This window comes from Lonchura striata, chromosome 3 (assembly GCF_046129695.1).
Source record: "Lonchura striata isolate bLonStr1 chromosome 3, bLonStr1.mat, whole genome shotgun sequence".
NCBI lineage: Eukaryota > Metazoa > Chordata > Aves > Passeriformes > Estrildidae > Lonchura > Lonchura striata.
In genome coordinates this window covers 12,090,963-12,105,189 of record NC_134605.1, presented here as the reverse complement: position 1 = coordinate 12,105,189, position 14,227 = coordinate 12,090,963, and positions in this window count along the sequence as shown.

Here is a 14,227-nt window from a genome sequence, read left to right as displayed (position 1 = left end):
ATTTGAAGGCTCGCCTTCATTTGTCATACACAAAACATAAAACCCTTGCCTTTGTCATTTTTCCAGGAAGTAAATGTTATCAGCCTATTTGACCTTTTGGTCAAAGATGCTTTTGTTTGCACTTTAATTCTTTTAAGGACACTTCAAGGTAACATGAAGCAGCAGTTAAAAAGGAAGAAAATTGTGACACTGACTTTAACACTTGTCACATTCCTGAATTTATGTAAAAAGACTGTAACTGAGCTGATGCTGAATCTCAGCCCCCTGACAAGTTTCCTTCCCTTGCTTGCACCTCCAGATACCTTCACCAAGAAGAGCCAGCTGCAGCCTTGCCAGTTCCCTTGGCTCTAGCATACAGAGTTGTCATTTTTACTCCTTTTCTCTAATATTTAAACCCTTGGATGAAAGGTTAAGTTTTTTCACATTAAAAAAATAATAGGAGGAAACATCACAAGCATGACCAAAACTTTCAGGCCCGTGATAAAATGCACACTTTTTTCTCCCTTTTACGAGCTTCAGTTGACAGTAGACAATCTCACTGAACAAGACTGCAGGATGCCAAATTAAGGTCTTGAGTTGTTTTAGGGCCATTTTTTTATCACTAGTGTAAGACAGACTAAACAAAATATATTTTTTCCTGAGTGAATAAAAAGTAGCATTGAAGTAGCAGCATTTGACCTGACATGGGTTTTGGTTGTTATTTGTTTGGCTGTTTGTTTTTTTTTTTAACCAGGAATCATTAAATATGATGCAAGTTGGATTGTTACACAGCTCTTTAAGTTAATATTTCATTCCAAAAATTTTGTAAGCCTAAATGAGACCAAGTAAACGTTTTATAACCAGGCATTATTGCATTTGTAATTTTGCCCAAGGGAATTTTATACAGTTAGACACAGACAGAAGAAGAAACTCTGGCTCCAGTGAGGCAACTCCAGTGCAATGCTTGAAGTCCTGTCCAACATAAAGTTAAAAATAAAGCTTGACACACAGCTTCTGGGGTGTTTTCAGAGCAAACCAAGGCATAGCCAAGGAAACCATGCAACATGCAAGACACAGCTACACAAAATCAGGATATAAAAATACCAGTATACAAACATACTGGGGAAGAGAGAAGACTGCTTAGGTCTAATGCTGGGGCTGGCTGAGGTCCCATCACTCCATCTACTAAGTCCTGCATCAAATTGGGTCTTTATGTAGTGAGATTGTCAAGAGCGTGTACTGCATCCTCCCTGCTCTGCATTTCAGATGGAGCTCATCTGGTGGATTGCTGCTGCCCAATTTAATTGGCCAGCCTAGTTAGGCTTTCTCTATGGGAAGGTATTTTTGTCCCATTTAGTACCTAATTTTTACTTATCATGTGCTTTCCAATTGTTTGCTGAGTCCAAGGCAGTGTCAAAATAGATTCACTGGGTACAGACATATAAAAAGTTCGTAAACTTTTTCAGGTGGAGATTATGTTCTAATATTTAGATGTACTCTGTTATTTAGGATTTGTCAAGGGTTTGTCTTTAACAATTTTTGAATGCATTTATTTCCTTTGTGGCACAAGAGCAGTGTGATAACCAGCATTTGTACTACTTCCACCACAAAGACTCTAAAGAGTATAAGTATAAGCTATAGAGGGGGACAAAGCGATGATGCTTCAGTAAAGGCTATCTTGATCTCCCAAAAGAATTTGGGTACATTAATATCCGAATATACTTATTCTTCTACAGCAAAACAGGAGAAAATCAAAGAATTTTGGAGCTGGTTAAGAACAGTGCAATCATCTTGTTCATGACCTTCACCATTTGTAGTAAGACAGGCAAAACCTAGATTATATCCCATTTGAACAACTTCCCAGCTAGTCAAGACTAGCAGAAGGTGAGGCAGATGTAGTCATCACTCCCTTTCTTCTACCAGCTCTATGCAAATTTCATAATTTTCCACTTAGACAGAGCTTGTTAACCTTCACACAATACCACTCTTAGATTTTCCATTTCAATCTGTTTTACATAAGAAATACACGTCATATTTATAATTTTTTGGGTTAGTCTTGGTCCAGCATATGAGGAATATAAAGCCTCTTATTGCAGCTACATGTTCTGTAACTCATATGCAGACCTGGTAATGTTACTCAATGTATTTCACAGTTGGCCAAATCTCTATAATCTTAAAAACCAGAGAGGTTGTTCCTGCTATTACAATGCCTTTTCTTACTGTAATAAAGTCTCCATACCAGCCCCTGTAATTGTGAGCTGAATAATTCAGGTGTTTTGAGGTGTCTGATTTCACATTAAAGCTAAACTAAAGACTTTGACAGAGGCCTCTTATTAAAGATGGGTAACAGATACAGCACAATGCAGCCAGGTGGTCAGTGAGCAACACTTCCATTTGCTGCTGTATGGAATGTGCTTCTGCCACACACTCTGTGTGTCAGCTGATGGGCAGCTTACATAGAGCCCAACAAAGCTGGGTCCCCATCTCAGTTCCAGGGGTGTTTTCTTCACCCCATTGAGACTACTGTCACCAAAGCAAATTTGAGCTGAGGGTTTGCTTTTTATTTCTGTGGCATCTTGTTTTGTGTTGCTTTGTTGGTATTTTTGAAAGAAAGTAGCTCTAGAGTTACTCCAACTAATTAATCTTTAACCTCTTTGTTAGCTTGATTATGAAATCTTTTATCTGTAACATTGATTTAATTCAATCCCATCTACAGAATCTTATTACTTCAGGCAATGATAACATGCTGATTATATGTAATCTTGCACTTTTAAAGATTTTTTTTTTGTAAGCCCATTAAGTTTTCATAAGGAAGCACGGCACAAACACAGAGATGAAGCCAACCCATCTTTAAGCAGATGGGACTCTTAACATTTTCTAGTTATCACACTGTTTTGTGATTAGCCTTTTAAAAATATATATATACAGAAAAAACAGGAAATTGACAGCCCTTAATTAATCTCTAATATTTTTCTCCATCTAAAGATGGAGAACTACACTGTAGTTCTAAGAACTATACTGTATAGTCCTGGTCATAAAGTTCACATGTTGCATAAAGATCAGATGAAGCTCTTATTTTCATTCAAGTTCACTTCAAATCAACATTTACCAGACTGACCTACTTGGGTTTTGGTAAACTCTTAACACCAAGCCAGTGTTTGTAGATCAAATCATAAACACAAGAGAACTAAATAAATACTTATCACTGTAATTTAATGTGATTACCACACTTAAATCCCTAGTGAACAGCTTGTTACAGAATAAAAGAGTTATTCACACTACTTTATCTTTCTTATGTTTGTTGAATTCTATTTCATTACAATCTAAAATGAATATTGATGTTTCAGGAATGGTGATTTTCAAGTTGAAAAAGAAAGTAAAGAGTCCAGTGTAACAACGAAAGCTGCCTTTGTGGGAGAGTCTGTCCATGTGCTGAATTCCAGTGATTTCAAACAGCACTGGGCAAAGTGCAAAGATCCATCCTATTTGAGCTGACCTGGGGACAAACTAATCGGTCTGGTCCAAGGGTCACTGTGCATTTCCAGGAACCAGGTATTGTAAAGTAAATACTATCATTGAAATCTGATCAGGACAGAAATCTGTTAAAAAACTCCTCATCTTCCCTCCCCCAGTTTAGCACAGCATGCAATCTCCTTGTCTTATGATGCCATATGCAGCTTTGCAACTGTTTTGCTGAGCTTCCTCAAGACTATGTTTAACTTGGTTACCCAAAGAAGGTCATGAACACATCCATGTTGCAAGCTGCTTATACAGTTTTTGCACAAGCTCATGGAAATCCAAAAGGAGAAGTCACACCATAATTTGCATTCAAGCTACCCACATCCTCTGCAGCCTTGCTACCTGGCTGAAAACCATGGTTGCTGCTCTGTGCTGAATGTAGAATACTCATGTCCACTGTTAACAGCAATTAATCATTTCTTTGGGAAAACTTCAGTTAAAGATACTGTTGACACTGGTTAATGACTAATCATTAATTAAGGTAGACAACACTATCAGTTAGCCATTAAAAGGTATCCTTTTTATTATTTTTTTTTTTCCTATAGGGAAAGATCATTGAATCACAGAATGACTTTGATTTGAAGGGACCTTAAAGACCATTTAGTCCAACCCCTCTGCTTTGTGCACAGACACCTTCCACTAGACCACATTGCTCAAAGTTCCATCCAACCTGGCCTTGAACACTTCCAGGGATGGGGCATCCACAGCTTCTCTGGGCAACCTGTGCCAGTGCCTCACCACCCTCACAGTAAAGAATTTCCTCCTAATATCTAATCTAACCCTACTTTCTTTTAGTTTGAATCCATTCCCCCTTGTCCTGTCACTCCATGCTGTTGTATAAAGTCCCTCTCCACCTTTCTTGTAGGCTCCCTTCAGGCACTGCAAGGCCACAATTAGGTCTTAACAGAAGCATTCTTTTTTCTATAGATGCAGGAGAAGATTGAATGCCAGAAAATCCTTATACATCTGATCTGCAGTTACATATTATCTTCCTAAGTCAGGGGCAGGCCCAATGTGCTCAGAAGGAGAGGAAGAGAAGAGGCACCACGCCTTGTTCTCTGACTGGCATCAACAATAAATCCCTGTCCCCTGTCCAAACCACTTTATCCTGATTTATACCAGCCAACAGCACAGACTTGGGCAACAGTCATCAGTCAAAGAAGAATTTTCATCTAGATTATAGTAATGCTGTTAGGTATTTTTTACCACAGACATCCAAGATCAGTTTCCTTAAGTCTGTGCCACAGCACTAACATGTTTGTAAGGGACAATTACTTCCTATTTTCATGCCATATAGTCAAGTGCTGCCTAAAAGCTCCATATGTTGGCAGTAAGAGCTGGAAATTGTTCTTCCTGAAATACCACAATTGTTTATCATTAGTGCTATTGATGCATTTCAACTTAATAAAATGTTGTAAAACCCATTACACCATTGTTAACTGTGGCTAAGAAAAGCAATCCTAATGGCATGGATGAATCCACAAGGGATTACATAGTTTGATTTGTTCAGCCTAAGTCTCATAATAAAAAGGCACAAAGAAACTAAAGGTTTCAAAATCATACAGTTTCCTAATGATAGAAATAACTGTAATACTATTTTCGTAATACTATGTATTTAGGTAAAAAAAATACTGAAGAAAGTAAAAGCATAACAGAAACTCCCTTTGTCAAACAGAAGTGATGCAAGTGGAAGATAAAAACCCTTTCAACCATCTGCTCAACTCTTATCCCTTTTTCTCCATAGAGAAATATCAGTAGTTCTAGTTTCACTGAGCTCCTCTGGAGCCCTTCACCCCCCTTGTCAATCCAACGTGGCCAGGCTGAGGCTGACTGACCTACCAGTGTTTTGTGCTTTATCTCAAATGCAAGTTTCTCTAAGGTCCTAGCTGTCACCTCCTTGCTCTACAGCCCCAAGGTTTCCAATGGAAACTGGTGGCTCTGAGCAGGACACTCACCACGTTGTTCAGGTGAGGATCCATCCCCAGCTTCGGGGGTTGAAAAACAGCATTAAATGCAGTCGTGAGATTGATAAATGAAGTCTCATTATTAGTAGAACTCAGATCTTTCCACTTAATATTGTCAAGACTGAGACATCAGTGGAAGCCACTGTAAGTTTTGGAATGGGGGAGGAAGGAGAAGACATAACAGGCTGATGTGTTGAGGTTCTGAAAAATTATCAAACAAGATGTACTTTGTGTTAATGCTGAATGATACATCACAGCAAAATCAGTATCATAGAACCATAACTGCTTATCACACTCAGCTGTGAGAATGACGTACTGAGTTAATTGAGGTCAAGGATTAATTGCATGTCTTTTAGATAACACTTCTAAATGGTAGCATCTGTCTAAAGAAAAGAGATTAATTCAAACCTTTTAGGCCAAACATTTACAGAGAAGCAGAAAGTCCCAGTCAGAGCAAGAACGTGAAAAAGTAAGTCAAATGTTATCTTGTCATAAAATGTGTCTTGATTGGCAAACTGTAAGTATGGATCAAAGCAGTAATATGCTGGAGAAAGAACTCAATACAGCAGAGTGTAGGCTTGAGTATTTAACCTGCTATTTAATGATCTCTTCTCTGTACTTGTGTATTCCAAGGAATTTGCCTCCCAAACCCAGCCTTGCGTCCTCTTTTCCACTGTTAATACTTACTGATGACTGAGGCAGATTCTTATCAAGACAAAGCTACCAAAGATGAACACAAAAATAAACAGCTGAAGAACAAATTATGTTGCATTTGTGACAGCTTGGTAGTAAGGGTTCTCAGGCTTGACTGGTGAAGGAGCAGGACATACCATGGGGTGGTACTTGAATTCCAGACGATCTTGGTGTCTGAGATTACCAGCTGACAACCTAGCAGGGAGCAGCCCTGGCCAGGGCAATGTCTCAGACATCTCCAGGAGTATCTACCATGTCCAGTGATAAGCTCTTTCTTTTCCTGAAGGCAGGGAGGAATGGAAGCAGAGGTTTGACACCTTCTTGTTCCACACCAGCTATTGCTGTCTCAGGTTGGGGTGGAGGCCAGTAATTTGGACTATGTAAATTATATTGCACATTCCACTCCCTACAACACACACTCTTATTGTGGTAACTTCTGTCTCCAAGTGGAGGTAATATAGGAGTTGTTACATTCCTTAATTATTGATCATCACTCCCCTAAGGATGAGACACATTAAAAAACAAACAAACAACGCCCTCAGCCAACCCACCCAAACCTAAACCAACATCAGTTGTTAGATGAATGCACAAAAACATTCCCTGGGCTCTCTCTCTCTCCTAGATGGCAGAAGCATCTAGGACTGCAAGCAAACATTAATTACACATGTCCAAACCTACAGCAGAAAGGCTCACATTCCAGGTGAGGGATCTCTGCCATTCATTATGCTGCCAGACACCTTCACACTTGCTCCTGGCCACTAAGTTTTCCCTGTGAAAGGTGAGCAAGGAAGGGAGCAGCTCTGACATGTGGTCAGGTAGAGGCTGCCACTGACTGTAAAGCAGCCAGGGTGATCTGCACTGTACACATGCACAGCATTGCCCAGCTCATTCTGCTCCTCCTCCTCCCTGACAGAAACTCGAAACATCACAACTTTTGGCAAAAGTAACTTCAGGGTGTTACAGAAAGAACCACTGGGTGCATTTGGAAGGACTGGGTGCAAGCCCTGCTGTGCAGGATGACCTGTTAGAAGCTGTAGATTATGTCTTGAGGAGATGGATGAAAAAGTGCAAGCTAGCAGCTCAGTGAAGACACAATTAAGTAGAATTCATTTGTGAATTTGCAGAATCAAGGCAATAGATTGCAGGGAAAAAGTTGATCGAGCTTTCTCAAATGCACTGTGTAATGCACTCTTGAAGGAGCCTTTATCATTGCAGAAAGTCAGGAAGCTTTGCAAATCACTGCTGTAACCAAAACACCCAGGAGCAGTTATTCTTCACCAGGATTTGCCAGAGGCCTTAGAAAACACTACTTGACTTTATGTTCAAAACAAAAAGATAAAAACACAGACTTGCAATTTTAGTTGTGCAATGCTGCAGCTCAGAGATCAGCAGCTGACAAAACCCTACTGTCTTTGGTCACCATCTTTAAAAACATGAAAAACGAAATATCCTTACAAAAGAAATGGATTAACATTCAGTTCCAGTAAAAAAGCAATGAGTATCACAGAAAAAAAAACTCTCTGTACCGTTGTTCACAGAAGCTCTTCACTCTGTGAGCTGTGTTGCTGAGCTCCTACCCAGCCTGTAACAGCTGATTGAGTTCACATTGAATTTCAGCTGAACTGTTATAAAAATCCTGCAGGGTTTCCACAAAAGGTCATCACAATGCATGCAAATGCAGGATGAAAGGATATAAAAGAACATACAAGATAAACAATATGAATTCCTGATTAAAAATAGTTCAGCTGAACCTAAGTATTATATAAACACCAAAGAAGACTTTTTATAAATCTGATCATGCTAGTCAGTGACTTCATTATGCAGGGAAACATGAGCTGGAATACTCAGATTTTTCAGTGCATTCTACAGTTTCACATATAGAGCCATTTGTATGCATTCAGTTCCAGGCCAAGTCCACTGCTAAGTACATCTGTTGTCTGCGCACAGAGCTCAACAGGGCTTGCCTGCATAAACACAAAGAAAAAATTTAATTTTGAATCTGTGATACAATGCATGTGAAATCTAGCTCTTGCTACCACCTAGATTAAAAAGAATGCTCATGGACAAGGTCCTCATTTTAGCAATTCAGAAGCACTAATTCTGTTACATTAGACCTAATCATCAAGAACATTTAAATTAGTCCTTCATCAGTAGAGCTTCATTACTTACCATGTGCTATTTGAGTGCATTGATTAAATGTACTGTTCATATTTCTCCTTCCTCAAAACTCAAATACCTTGAGAACTTTTTCAGATTCTCTTTTAGAATTCATCTTTAACCTTTGCTGTTATATAAGTTTAGGTTTGTCCAGTTTCTTTTAACTTCCACCCTCCTTCAGAGCAACAATTGCTTATATATGCACAAATACTTTAAAGGCTTATATTCCTGAAGATGCAAAGCTTTCATGCATCTCCAAAATAAGTGTAGTAAGTTATTTGTAAGTGAAATGTTCATGCAATTGCAGCTCCTTCTACTCCTAGGTAGCCAAAATGATTAAATAAACTAATTAAATAATTAATCACAGGTAGCATTCTTTGTAATGACTGGATTCTTTTGCCATTACCTGGGTAACACAGAAAAATATTTTACTGTATCAGGTTGTACGTCTTGCCAGGCTTGTAATTGAAGTGGCCTGGAAGTTTAATATTTTAGAGAGGCACAAATGAGTCATGGTCTCAACTGCCTGTGCTGAGCATGAATTATGCACCTCATCTTAGCAGCAGTCCAACACAGAACTATGGCAGAGATGCTGTGCCCTGTGTCAACCCTACTACAGCATTACAGGGATTTGTCCTACATTAAAGGAAACTTTTGTCTGCATTCTGTTTAGAAATTCAAGTCTTGTGAATGGCTTGTGAATTCATGCAGACGGCTGAGTAATCAAATCACCGGTGAACAAATAATATCTCAGGCAGCACAGCTGTAGATTGCTGCTCTCTTGCTGGACAAAGTGCTTTCCACCTCTGCCCTTCAGCCGTCAGCTTTTCTTTATCAGCACCACAGCTGGAACTAAGAATGGGTACAAATGAATCACTGCTCCAACAGCTGAACTGCTGGGACTCAGCCAGGCACCACAGCTTCTTTACAACTTACAGGTCAAAGTCTTCCTGAAGGAAAGATAAAGGAAACACGAGTTATGTTTTTATTCACATGTGACCTCAGTACTTCCATACTCTACTGTACTAAGTAACATCATTACTTGTAATCATTTCTGTGAGCACAAGAAGCATGCTGGGGTTTTTTTATCTCTTCTAAAGGGTGGAGATGAGGAAATCAAACAGGTGATAATTACAGTGATAAATTTTTAAACTGCTAATTTGCCATCAACTTTTGTCAACTGCAAGTCACACAAGTTCTGCCCAAGTCCCACCCACAGGATGGAGTGGCAGCCACTTGGCTTGTAAAACCCCTGTTAAGTTCCTGTGTGATAATCCTTTACTCCCTGAATGGCAAAATGTCAGGCACAGCCCAGCAAGACTGGGCATTTGAAAGTCAAACCAAAACTAATTGAATTGCCTAACAATACTGTTGAATGACAGATTTTTATTTTTTCTTTTCAGGAGGACAGGTTTTACTGAGCACTTGGCTCTTCTAAAAATTATTTTTTAAGCCACACTTCCTGGAGTCATATACTAAAAATAAAAATGAGGAATGAGATTAGGCTAAACATGATTTATGGCTATCATGATTGCAGAAAAGCAGCTGAAAAAGCTCAAGAGATTAAAAGAAGCATTTTCCAAATTTACTCAGATTGCATGGCAGAGTATTTGAGGTGGTCAATACCAGCTTCTCCCTGGGCTGCCTTGGAGCTGCTAGAAGTGGTCAAAAATTTGTAGCAAGAAGAGGATGTCAAGCTCCCAGCAGTTTTTCACAGCAGAGAGTATTTTCATCTGTGCCAGGAGGAGATATGTGATCACACAGAGGTGAGAACTCACAAGTCAGAAAAACCACATCACAGTAAACAGGGGCTGCCTTGGCAGTGGCTGCCCAAACCAGCACAGCCTGTAGGTGCTGTTATTGGCCATCCCTGCAAGGGCAGTGCCCTGAGAGCACAAAGAGCAGCAGAAAGGCACCACTCAGGTGATCAGGCAGGCATCACAGAGGGCTTTCCCATCTGTCTTCTCACAGCAACAGCTCACTGTATTTGTACTACAGAGCAGGCTTCACTGAAAACAAATTTTAAGTTCCATATCCCTCTGGGTAAGCTGCTGAGGTAGTGTTGACACATAAATATGTTCAGTGAATCATCAACATTCCCATCTGCCATTTAGTACACTCACATCACTAAAGGGCAGACCTGAACATGAGCACCTGATCTTCAACACTGATTTTTGTTGAAAAAAGGTTCAATCAAAAAAAAAAAGATTCATCAGCATGGCATTTAAAAATATTTTCTCTCAAAAGCATTAATTACCTTTTAAGTTCTTCACTAATTTTGTTATCTTGGCAAATTGAACTACTGGAAGCACTGCAACACAGTTAAGAGTCATGGGGGTTGTGTCCTCCTTTTTCCTATACGAAAAAAAACCCAAAAAAACTCCACAAAAAAGAACAAAATATTCTATCACCATAGTGAATTCCTAAAACTCTGAACAGCAAAGCAAACAGGGTTTGAGATTTGTTTTTATTGTTGTTAAATGGTTTTATTTTGAATAAGAAAACCAACACAACCGGGTGCTTTTTTTAGGGTCAGGCTGAAATACCAGAATACAACTAAGGATACAGCCTTCAAGCTGGTCTTCTGGTTTTATCTTAATTGCCCCACTCTCTCCAAAATGAAAATCAGTGTATATTTTTGTTCCTGACCTAAGTTACACACTCTAACAGAAACACAAATCTCTCCAGTGGTTCTATGATGCAGCCAGGATTAATACTCAGAAATTCCTACCCAACTCACAAAGACTTGGTCCACACTAAAACTTAAACCCTTAAAACAAGGAGAACCAAGGAAATGTCCTGCATCTCTCTCACATGGCACAGACTGCTGACAGGAAAAACTTTTCCTCTGCAAGGGTGAAAATGCACATCAATTCAGTACAGGTGACAGACAGAGATAAAGGAAATAAACTATTAGAGTTTGTACATTGGAGGGAGGATCAGCTCACTGCTTACATAAATCAGCTTCACTGATGAGTAGCAATAATTAGCCTAATTAATTAAATTGCTTTTGCTCCTCCCTTGTGGAATGAGGGAAAGACCTTCTGAAGAGGTCAGGCATCTTCTGTCAATTATTACAACTCCTGAAATTTGCTCTGTGTCTGAAGTGGGTGACCAGCTCTGAGAGGTCTCCATCCACTTCACTCAGCAATCTGGTTTGGACACTGCCATTTGCACAGACCAGTTTCTGCAAATACGTACCCATGAAGCTAGTACCAGTGGATTTCAGGCTAAGGGATAAAAGCCTAGCTTTAGCCAAATTTGTAAGTGTTCATGTAGGAATATCACTGGTATAAACTGCAGTCAGACTCTGCACACCTTGGCACTTTGTGAAACAAGGCGAGTCAGAAGCCGTCATTGCTCACCGCTGTGAGCTGCTGCCCAGTGCACTGCTGGCAGATCAGGACATACTCAAGCGTGCCTGACCTGCTGCAGAGCAGAGACTGGCACTCACACAGGCTGGCCCCAGCCACTGCTCCAAAGGGCATTCCTGCCTCCCTGTCCTCCTGTCGCCTCACTCCCTCCTGGGTGGTGACTCAGAGCAGCAGAAGGCCGGGCAGCTGGCTGGGCACTCTGCAGAGCTCTCTGCCCTCTCCAGCTGCCCACGCAGAAAAAACACAGTTCAGATGCACAAGAACTCACAATTTCCTCCAGATTCCTGTTAAATACAGAAATACACTGCAGGTGCACAGTCAGCCAGTCCAGCAGTTTACAATTCCAGGATACACCACACTCTTCCCCAGCACCTTTCTGGTACTGACTGCATTGACTAAGTCAGACGAGACAAACCAGAAGAAAAAAACACTCAAGCCAACTAGAACTGTCTTAAGTGGATAAACTCATGATCTGATCCAAAAAGCAAAGCTGGAGTCAGGAATAAGCACAAGACAGAGTCCCTTTTCAGCACTGCCATACACCTAGATGGTGTCAAGTGAAGCATGAAACTGTACCCTGAAGATTCACCCACCATGTTTGGCAGAGTCCATCCATTCACATCACACACAGTTTATATTTATCCCAGTCTCTTGCAGCTCAACTTCTACTCCTTGGGTTTTCTCCATAGTTAGCTGTGTGTTAAGCACGGACAGCTCTTAATTTCACATTAACTGCATTCCTAAATTTAGAGCTTCTGGGAAGCAAGGATTGGCTCTATAAAATGGATTGCCAGCAAGCCACATACTTAAAATGCTGAGCAAAGGCATTTTAAATCAGCCAACCCACACAAGCCTCTTATTTTATCCCATCCTCCTTGGAGCTTTGTAGTCACCATTGATACCCATTAAAAAAACCTTCCAAACAATTGCTTTTAGTAATCAAAGTTTTAAAAGACTTCTGGAGAACTCCACAATCATATCTGAGGGAATGTGAATATAAGACTCCTTATCTATAGGGAAAAAGAAAATGGATGATTTTTAAGAATGTGAAGTGGCTACAGCCTAAGTTTTTGATAATCTATAAAATAAAACAGGTTCAGTATCTTCTTGACTGCTCTACTGAGTCACTGGTGCAGCTCTGATAAAATGAAAAATCAGCTTTTTACTACAGTTAGGTGTCCAGTAGACTAAAGTGTTTAAGGCATTGTTATAGGCTCTAAACTCAAAGACTTTTCTCTCAAAATTCACTGAATGCTGCCCTTTCTTTATCTAAGATCCTTGGATCAGGAGGCTGAGGCTAAATGCAAACTTCATTAACATACAACCAAGCTGTTCTTAATTTTGACAGCGTTACTTGGAGGTACGCAAGAGATAAAGACCATATCTTAAAAGCAAATAAGAACATCAAAGAAATGCTTCCTAGTTCTCAGCTAACAATCAGCAATGGAGAGCAACTTTCTGAAGTGCAGGCCTGGGATGACTGCTCACTGAAATGCAGCAATCTGTGACTTCAGTAGTGAGTTTGAGCAGCTGCTGTTTGGCAGAGAGATGTTCCTTGGAGTACAAACAACTCAGGAACTATCAAGGCTCACTAAGATAGATAGGCTTGTTTCCTGGTGATAGAAAACAGCACCTGGATTAAAGATTCACAGGGGGAGAGGGCAACTGCAACACGGCATAACATGCCTTGCAAGAAAAGCATGCAACTCTCAGTTTTTCTCTGATTTCAAGAAGTGTTTTTTCCCTCAGTCACTCTCTCTGCTCTGAAGATGAACATGCCAAGGTTCTGGGTAAGTCTGCTTTTGCTCAGCATCTCAGGTTGTGTCCTTGGAGACACCTACGTGTGTGAAGCAAGAGCAGCTCCCATAGTGCTGGACACAGAACTGCAGGAGTCAGGCAGAGAGAACTACCAGTTCTTGGGCTTTACTCAACTCAGAACTGCTTTGAGAGCTGGCGGGGCTCCCAGGTTCCCCCTCTACCCTCTGTTTTTCCCCCCTGCTGTCTTGGTTTGCACAGTGCAGACACCTGAGTACACCTGCACTGCCACAAAAGGAACAGATTGTTCAGAGAAGATGCTATTAGGGACTAAAAGGACATGTAAATATATGTGTAAACATGCTGATCAAGGACACAGCCAGCACTCTAGGCAAACAGAAAGATGACAAACCAGAAATGAAGCTAATCTGAAGGCAAGATGCCTCCATACTGTACGAGATCTCTCTCTATATGCATACACACACTGAATATCACTCAAAAGATATTTTAGGAATGCGAGAAAACTCCTTCAAATCCTATAAATTCTTTCAGTAGGTTGCTTTGGTTTTTAACTAAAGTTGTGGTATCACAAAATAATTCTTACAAGTTTATGCATATGTTTAAAGAACCATTGAACTCGCTTCCAGACCTGTGCAATTCCCATACAGTTTCACAGGATTTAAGTTGAAATATATCCTCTATCAAATACAAAAACTTCAGCTATATAAAGGCATATCAGTCCTTGGGTAAAATGAGGGCATATTCAAGGAAACATAAATAGGAAAG